Genomic DNA, 10,051 nt, shown 5'->3' with positions numbered 1-10,051 from the left:
GATAGATAGGTATACACATATACATACATACATAAATACATAATACATACATACATACACACATACAAACATACATACATACATACATACATATATTCGTTATATTGGACCACTTTTTTTGTTTGTTTGTTTTTCATTCTCTCTCTACTTATTTCCTCTTATTCCTTTCTGTCGAGGAGCGTAGGCTCGAAACGTAAAAGACTTTTCCATTCCTCCCGTGCACCAAAGTAATAAATACACTTTCTTGTTGTTCCTACACCTGTCTCCGTCTTTGTTTTTCTATAAGTTTGAACTATATATATGTGTGTGTGTGTGTGTGTAACTGTGTATTTGTATTTGAGTATACATATACATTTCTATTTTTATGTATACCTTTATATACCTTTGTATATGTAGTTCCATTTTTCTCCTCCTCCCTCCCCCTCCCCGCTTTCTAACATATCTACTTCACTTGCATATGTAATTAGCTACATATGTTATTAGTTATTCCATCTTACAATTAAGTATATTTTCAGTACTGGTATATATATACATTTGTAGGTTATAGTGTGGTCGTGCATGTTTTCATCAATTTCTGCATATCTATGTATACCTCTGTGTGTATTTATGTTTGTATATAGGTGTTTTTTGTGTATAAGCATGTATGTATATATATATGTGTAAAAAAGTGTATATGTATGTACATATGTGTATATATATATATATATATATATATATATATATATATATATATATATATATATATATATATATATATATGTGTGTGTGTGTGTGTGTGTGTGTGTGTGTGTGTGTGTGTGTGTGTGTGTATCCGTATACATATGTATATGTATGCATTTGTATATGTATATACGTGTTTATTTACATATGCATGTGTGTGCGCAGGAGTGGCTGTGTGGTAAGTAGCTTGCTTACCAACCACATGGTTCCGGGTTCATTCCCACTGTGTGGCACCTTGGGCAAGTGTCTTCTACTATAGCCTCGGGTCGACCAAAGCCTTGTGAGTGGATTTAGTAGACGGAAACTGAAAGAAGCCCGTCGTATATATATGCATACACACATATATATATATATATATATATATATATATATATATATATATATATATATATATATATATGTATGAGTGTTTGTGTGTCTGTGTTTGTCCCCCCACCATCGGTTGACAACCGATGCTGGTGTGTTTACGTCCCCGTAACTTAGCGGTTCGGCAAAAAGAGACCGATAGAATAAGTACTAGGCTTACAAAGAATAAGTCCTGGGGTCGATTTGCTCGACTAAAGGCGATGCTCCAGCATGGCCGCAGTCAAATGACTGAAACAAGTAAAAGAGTAAAGGGAGAGAGTAAATAGTGTATGTGTATATAGTGTGTATGTATATGTATATACTTGTGTATGTATATACTTACATGTGTTAGTATGCCTATATTTACATACTTGATTGCATATACATTCACTCTACTCTATATATGATAAGCATGGATCTTTTTTAAAACGGGGGCCACATTTTTCATTAACGAAACACTTTGAAACTTGGAACACTGGTAGAATGTGTCATATAAAACATCTTTTTCTCTTAGTCTTCTTAAAAAAAAAAGAAATCCATAAGTTATTCCATGTTAAAATTGTCGTATTTCTGTAATTTCAACCAATCACTGACGTCCATTCAGCCGATATACATTAAGTGCCGACTACATAAACAAACGATTCTGAAACAATTAACCCTAACCCTAACCCTAACCCTAGGGTTAGGGTTAGGGTTAGGGTTAAAGCAAATTTAAAATGAAAAAAGCAAATAAAACGAAGGTATGGAGATTAAATACGCTCTACATCGCTTAATGAGCCAAAGGAGTAAATATAAACAGCTGAATACTTGTCAGTGATTGGTTGAAATTATCGAAATAAGACAATTTTTTACATGAAATAAATTCGAATACAAAAATATTTTTCTGTTCTATAACACAAAATAGATAAGTATACGAAGTTTGAAAGTCTTTCCGTACCAAAAACACTACGTAAAACATTAATGAAAAATGTGGCCCCCGTTTTAAAATAGATCCATAAGCATTTATCCTATAACTTTGTAACTTTATATGTACCCCCACGTGCATCTATCTACCCGTAGATCATAATAATGATTATTTTTAATATATTTACATGCATTGAACCTATATAACGCATATTTTTATTCATTACGATCATATATAGCCATATATATCCTTATCAACCAATACTCAGTAAGAATAATACTCTTGACATAACTTTTTATATATACAAAATATTCCTTTTCTAAGCATTATCCTACACATTCAATACATTTATCTTTAATCTATTTTTCTTCTATTTTTAACATTCACTTCTTTCATTACATCTTATACTTGATAATTAGTATTATTTTTTCTTCTTATCTCCCCTACACTAGTAAAATTTCGTTTCCTTTTCACCCTCTCTAATTTATTACCTTATCGCTTCTATATTTCTCTTCTTCCTACATCTCCTAATATATTCTCTTATCTCTATTCTTAACAATGACTTCGTAAGTATATACCACCTTAATCGTCATATTTCCATTTGAATTACCACGTTCTTCATCTTTTCCTTTATTATACTTCTGTGTTATCTTAATACGGATTTTGATTAAACAAGAGTCTTTTTAGTTCTTCTCCCTCCCACTATATTTTCATAAATGACTTCATTACCTTACTAGTATAAGCTTCACCAACATAATTTGTTTTTTTTACGCTAAACTTTCTTCATTTGTTCATGATTATTTATAAAAAATACCAAGTATTGTTTTTAACGGTTAGATTTAATTTACATTAGGTAACGTTTTCTTATTGGATATTTCTCTAACTTACTCACCCTATGCTGCATATATGGAGATTTAATTAGCAAATCTATACTAATCTATAGAGAGAATGTTATCGATAACTCTATATTTATATCATCCTCTAACCGTTCATCTGTTAGTTGTGGTTGAATATTTTGACATGGCTCCCATCACTATCGCACACAGATAGAAACAGATAAACATAAAACTCATAGATCCAACTTCTATGCTCTTTTTTTAAGTTTCTATTACTATTTTCTTTCTGTATTGATGAGTACAATAATAATTTTCAAATTCAAATATGAATTTATATCTATGTACGAAACAATTGTATGCATGAATAAACTTCTTATAACTTTTTAACATCTTATCTCCTTCTCCATTTTTGACAAATATGATTAGATTTGTAGAACTTCATTCTATAAATTAATCATACACTCTGTGTGTGTGTGTGTGTGTGTGTGTGTGTGTGTGTGTGTGTGTGTGTGTGTGTGTGTGTGTGTGTGTGTGTGTGTGTGTGTGTGTGTGTGTGTGTGTGTGTGTGTGTGTGTGTGTGCGTGTGTGTGTGCGTGTGTGTCTGTGTGACTATGTGTGTGTCTGTGTGACTGTGTGTGTGTGTGTGTATGCATGTATGTATGTGCATTATGTATATATATATAATTAAATGGCAAAGGAACATGAGATTATGCAATGAATTTCATTAGTATAAATTTGCTTCTGCTATAAGGTGATGAACACGCATGCAGCTTTGAGTGCACTGCATCTTATAGTAGAAACAGCAGTAAGCTAATGAATTACTTGTTCTCCTGTTCTTTTTAATTTATTAATTTATTATTACGCTCTGTATTCGACTATCGCTTTATTCTGGTGCTTATGTATACCGAGTGGTGGTGGTGGTGGTGAATTTTGATGATGATGATAATGATGATGATGATGATGATGATGATGATGATGATGATGATGACGATGATGATGATGATGATGATGATGATGATAGTGGTGGTGATGGTGAATTTTATTCTTGTTCATGTTCTTGTTCAAGTTAGACCTGATCGCTGTCATTCCAGATGTAACAATTCCATCTTTTTTCTTCGGACAGTTTGTAGGACTTATATTATCTCTATCCTTTCTTTTATAAACTATAAGGTGTGAGTCGAGAATGTGGGGATGCGGCCATTTCACGCAGAACTAAGACTACCTAGAAGCTCCTCACCTGGAGGAATACAAATTATTATTTGAGGGCACTAGTGGGAAAAGAAGGCCAAAAAAGTAAAAGACACTTGAAAAGTCAGGATGCAGGAGCTCGTAACAAAGATTATATCTTCAAATTCCACCTGGATCGACTTTTCCATTCATTCTTTCGGAGTCAAAATAGCAGGTGTTTTTGTTTTGTTTTTTTTTTTGTTATTGGTGAGCTGACAGAATCGTTTGCACGCCGGGAAAAATGCTTAGCGGCATTTCGGCCGTTTTTACATTCCGAATTCAAATTCCGCTACGGTCGACTTTGCCTTTCGCCCTTTCGGGGTCGATAAAATAAGTACCAGCTTAGCGCTGGGGCGGTTGTAATCGACTAATCCTCCCACCAAATTACCACAAAATTGCAAACTTTGTACCTATAGTAGAAAGAATTATATGTTTAGAGGCATTTTGTCCGTCCCCAACGACCTGAATTCAAATTTCGTCGAGGTTGGCTTTGCCTTTCAGCCTTTTTGTGTCGATAAAATAAGTACCAATCGAACACTGGGGGCGATTTTATTTGAGTTAGCCGCTACTCCGAACTTACTGGCCTTGTGCCAAAATTTGAAACCATTTTTTTATGGGTGACTGTGACAAAGATGATTAGGGTGAATGGATTTGCATTAAGCATGTGCCTGTACAATGGAGAACAACAGTTGGAGGAGTGATCATGCCTTTGGTGGTCAGGGTAATCCTGGATCTAAGGGGTTCCATGATTAGCCCTGGTTGGAGTTTCTGTATCTAGAGGACATCATTCACATACCTTGTATACTATGTATAGTTTTATCTCATTTCACTGATTCTTCCCTTTCATCTTTAATATAAACCCCTACATAAATTTTAGACTAACCTTGTGATGTCTCCCTCATCTAGGCCTCTGATACAAATAAAAGAAATTATTACATAAGTTCCATCATTAGATGGGTCACATTAGAAGTCATAAAACATTTCTTTTTAACGCATATCGTATCAACTTTTAATTATTTTCACAAAACGTGAATAAGTTCTATAGCTTTTACTTCTAGAAAAGTAAAACTATAAACTGATTTCAAATTTGGCATGAGGTAAACAATTTCAGGGGAGGGGACAAGTCGATTACATCGACCCCACCGTCGACCGGTTCTTTTTTTATCGACCCCGAAAGGATGAAAGCAAAGTTGACCACGGCGGAATTTGAACTGCGATCGTAAAGAAGGACGAAAGGCCGCTAAGCGTTTTAACCTGGCGTGCTAACGATTCTGCCAGCTTGTCGCTTTTGTAAAACTATATATTGCATTTAAAGTACACAAATATTCAAGGGAGGTAACAGAAGGCATCGATAATCGCCGAAGATAGAGTAGTTTTCCTTGGGATACAATTTACTTCTTCATAAGAAATCAAAGAGGAATGTTCCAAAACTGTGTTGACCTCGCAACTACTTTTTATCACTTATGACATTGACTGACTATCGAAAGACATTTTGCGTTTCATAAATGCGTTGTTGATATCGCCGTTGTTTTAGTTCAAGATCAGCGCTGGTAGAGCATTCTATGAGAAGTATTCTGGATTATATAAACAGCAATAAATTACGCTACCTTCCTGAGCTATCGCTACAATTATTTTTTCGTTCATTTTCTTTCTAAAACTTTGTGTAACTTGCTACTTTAAAATTTTAATTGTTATACGTATATTATATTAAATTATCGATTAAGTAAATAAGGAGCAACCAACAGTCAAGCGTGTGTGTGTGTGCGTGTGTGTGTGTGCGCGCGTGCGCGTGCGCGCTTTTTGGGGGCATGAATGTATGTACGTATATATATAAATGTAAGTACCAATCTATAAGTATATATATAAATGGCTGTAACATCATTTGTCGACGACAAATACACTGTTTTCTTTCAAAAACTGAAGAAAACAGACTCCTTGTAGTTTATGAAATAATTGCACTCTTGGTGAAGACATATCGAAGGTAATATTCAAAAGTATTAAAACTCCAAAACTTACCCACGAAGTGAGTGTACAATCCAAATTTCAATTTGATTGTGATCTTCTCGCTAGGGGTCACTCTTATTTCTAAAAAAAGACACAGGGGTTGTGATCTTGTCGCTAAGGGTTACTCTTATATCTAAAATAAAACAGGGGCATGTTTTGTTAGAAATAAAGAGAGAGTGCGTAATTTGGAAAATTGGAAGAGTGACCCCTAGCGACAAGATCACAATCAAATTACACTCTCTCTCTATCTCTCTCTCTTTCTCTCTCTCTCTCTCTCTATTTGTCTATCTATCTATCTCCCTCTCTCTCTCTCTCACTCTCTCTCTCTCTCTCTCTCTCTCTCTCTCTATCTCCCTCTCTCTCTCTCTCTCTCTCTCTCTCCTCTCTCTCTCTCTCTCTCTCTCTCTCTCTCTCTCTCTCTCTCTCTCTCTATTTCCAGCAAAACAGACCTATGCTTTTTTAGAAATAAGAGTAACCCTTTGCGACATATCCACAACCCCTCATCGCATGTCGATGAGGCCATCTACAGGAATTATTATGGAATGAAATGTGGCAATGCCTGGGAGAATTACTTTACGTTTGTAAAGCACATGGCGCAAACTTATCCGCAATAATTTAAAGGCATGTTACAGTTAATTTATTTTAATAACATAATTTTGTGTTATTTAATGATTTTCTTTTACACACGCACACACACACACACACACACACACACACACATATATATGTAATTTAAAAAGTTCAAACGGGGAATTATTCTATTCAATGTCTTTCTATTAGAAACGTTTAGACGTTTAGCTGGTATTTTTAGCATAACGAGTTTTCTGGTAACAGCTTCATTGCCTGCTACTTCAGTAGAAATCTACGGATGCACAAACGCACAAAACGGAGAAAATGAAACAAATATGGACTTGTTCCGAAACAACCCCGAGTGGGGAACGGTTCTCAAAAATAACTCCCAATTGTTTTCCCCCAAAATTCCTATGATCTCGGAATCTATATAGTCCGAGGTATATATGTAGAAAATTTCATTAAAAAATATCTATTTTCTTGAAAGTTAAAACGAAATGAAGTGGACGCCGGTAAATTTTCCGAAATTCCCCACCTCACCCCCTCCTAAAACATTTTCACCAAATAGTTTTATATATTCGGAATCTATATGATATAACACATATTTGTAGAAAATTTCATTAAAGAATATCCATTTTCTGAAAGTTATGATCATGCAAAGTCGGGTGGGTGTAGGAATCTGTAGTTATGCCATATTGAGCTAAAAGTGAATAAACGTAGTCATGGGAGATAATAGAACTTGTTATTAGCGATATAATCTGAGTACTCTCCCTTAGGAGGAAAACTTCTTGTCATTTAAATTTTGATACAAGTTCCAAACAGAGACAGTCTTTCTTACATTGGTTTCAAATTTTGGCACAAGGCCAGCAAGTTTAGGGGAAGGGAGTAAGTCGATTACATTGACCCAGTACTCGACTGGTACTTATTTTATCGACTTCGAAAGTATGAAAGGCACAGTCGATCTCGGCGAAATTTAAACTCAGGACATAAAGACGGACGAAATGCCGCTACTAAGCATTTTGCCCGGCGCAGTAGTGATTCTGCCAGCTCCACGCTGTTTTCTACATTTCTTATATTGACAGTAATTTCTAAAAGTCATGAAGACTATTGATACTAATCCCCCCTTTCGTATAATAAATATGGTGTTGCGAGACCAATTTTCTTTATGACATATTCAATACATTAAACTGATATAGGCTCAGCGCGTTAATCTGTAATGATTAGTCGCTTTATCCATCATGTGAGTTTTGAATATTGGTTGAGTCCTGCGTTTGATTGGTTGGGGATTGCGCGAGATTTGGATCGTTATATATTCTCAAACAACTAATCGGTATGTGCTCTGGTGCCTACTTTTTTTCTATAAATCTTTGTGATAAATTGAGTTCAGAGGGGTGAGCGATTTTCATGAAGGTGAGTCGTGTTGTTTTCCAGCCGCTATTCATCAAAGCAAAATTAATATAACGGAGCACATGTAAGCAACGACGACCCGAGCTGAATTATCCAAACGATCGATGAACTATACAACCACCAGAATTCGTGATGTTTTTTACTTGTCTACTGTGCTACTTACCGGAGAAATAAAGTTTTACTATTATCTTTAAAGTTCGTTTCTTGTATTATTTCCATGCATGAACACGCAGCATGTATTATACAATGGTACGCAAGATTCCGTAGTAAAACCATGGGAGACTTTAGACCACCCGTTCGATCGGATATCGAAAGATATTTACCGTTTTACAAATATATTTTCGTTACTGTGAAAGCATGGATCTTAATGGTTAGAGTGTTAGACTCTCGACCGTTAAGTTGACCGATTGTCAGACAGGGTGACGTGTTATGGCTTTAAGTGAAACACCTCATTTTATGCGTTTCTCCAGTCGGCTCCACTAAAAATGTGTAGCAGTAATAACTGGTGTTCATTTTCTGCAGAGTGGACTGAAGTTGACCTTGCAGAACGTCAATTTGTCCCTGGAGTTAACCCTGCAACGGACTGGCTTCTCGTTTACAGCGACGAATTGGCAGACTTGTTACAGCATCTAACAAAATAATTCGCGTATTTCTTCTGATTTACACCGCTCTAAGTTCGAATCCCACTGAGGTTAATTTTACTTTTCACCCTTGCGGAGTTTAAGAAAAGAGTACCAGTCTAATGCGGAAGACTGCTGGGACTATAAAATCATTGGTATAGATGCCTTGCAGTATTTCTTCTAGCATTTTGCTTTCTAAGTTCCAAGACTGCCATGACCAACAAGCTTAGTAACCCTGCCCCATCAGCCCGTTTAACACTATCACCTGGCACTTTGGATGTCTTTACCAGTTTTCGATCGATTGATTTATGTGGATGATATTGCTTTCACTGTTTATTCTTGTTTATTTTAGGCTATCAAATTAAAAGTGATGAAAAGATAAAATCAAGCTCTATCATTTCTACTGTATGACTTCAAAACAGAACACAAAACTACGAAAATTGTTTTTAAATCAAACAACCATTTGGCTAGAGGAGCGTACACCTGTTGATTCTAAAATCTCGTAGCGGAGATGATAGCCTTGAAGGTGAGTGGGGTTGTGGATGACTGTCAGCGATTTGGAGAGGAATATTACTGAAGAAGACCAACACTTGCAAATCATGAGAACTTGACTATCACTCAATCACATATCGCCGAAAGTTACATCAAACATTGATGACCCGTCTATATTGTGTCATGGATATTCTTGAGGTGCACCATTGTGTATTTGTATTCCAATTATTGAGGGATTGGTTTATTTGCAGGTGCATCTCTGACAATTTAGACTTTAAATTACACCTTTGTTTTTAAAATGATGCATACGGTGCCATAAACCTTCTCTCTCTCTCTCTCTCTCTCTCTCTCTCCTCTCTCTCTCTCTCTCTCTCTCTCTCTCTCTCTCCCAGAAAATATTTCAATTAAAATGACAGCGACAATTAAAGTAAATATTCCTCCGTAGACAGTCGAAATGCCGCCAAGCGTTTTGCTCGGCGTACTAACGATTTTGCAAGCTCACTGGGAGAGCTGTAAGTAAATTATATCAACCCCAGTGTTCAACTGCTATTATATTTTAGCGACCACCAGAAGGATGGTGTTATATGGACTGCTGGATTTGTTTGTTTGTTCGTCTGAGGTCCTTGTTTTCATTTTGTTGTTTTGAATGACTGTAGAAGTAAAAGGTTATTGATAATATGGCGAGGACATGATTCTTGTTTATTAATGACGAACATTTGGTGAGTGCGTTCTTTGTTTGTAATCACTAAATAAATGTAATAATTAAATTGTACAACTCGTTGTCTTTTCTCTGCGAGTCTCCCGAGAGGAATACAACAGATAGAATTTGAAATCAAAACGTAAAGAACGGAAAGAATGCTCCTAAGCATTTTGTCCAACACACTAATGTTTCTGTCAGCCAGAAGTCTTAATAATAGTAAAGAGTT

Source organism: Octopus bimaculoides, chromosome 8 (assembly GCF_046866305.1).
Source record: "Octopus bimaculoides isolate indiv1 chromosome 8, ASM4686630v1, whole genome shotgun sequence".
Lineage (NCBI taxonomy): Eukaryota > Metazoa > Mollusca > Cephalopoda > Octopoda > Octopodidae > Octopus > Octopus bimaculoides.
This window is presented reverse-complemented; position numbering follows the sequence as displayed.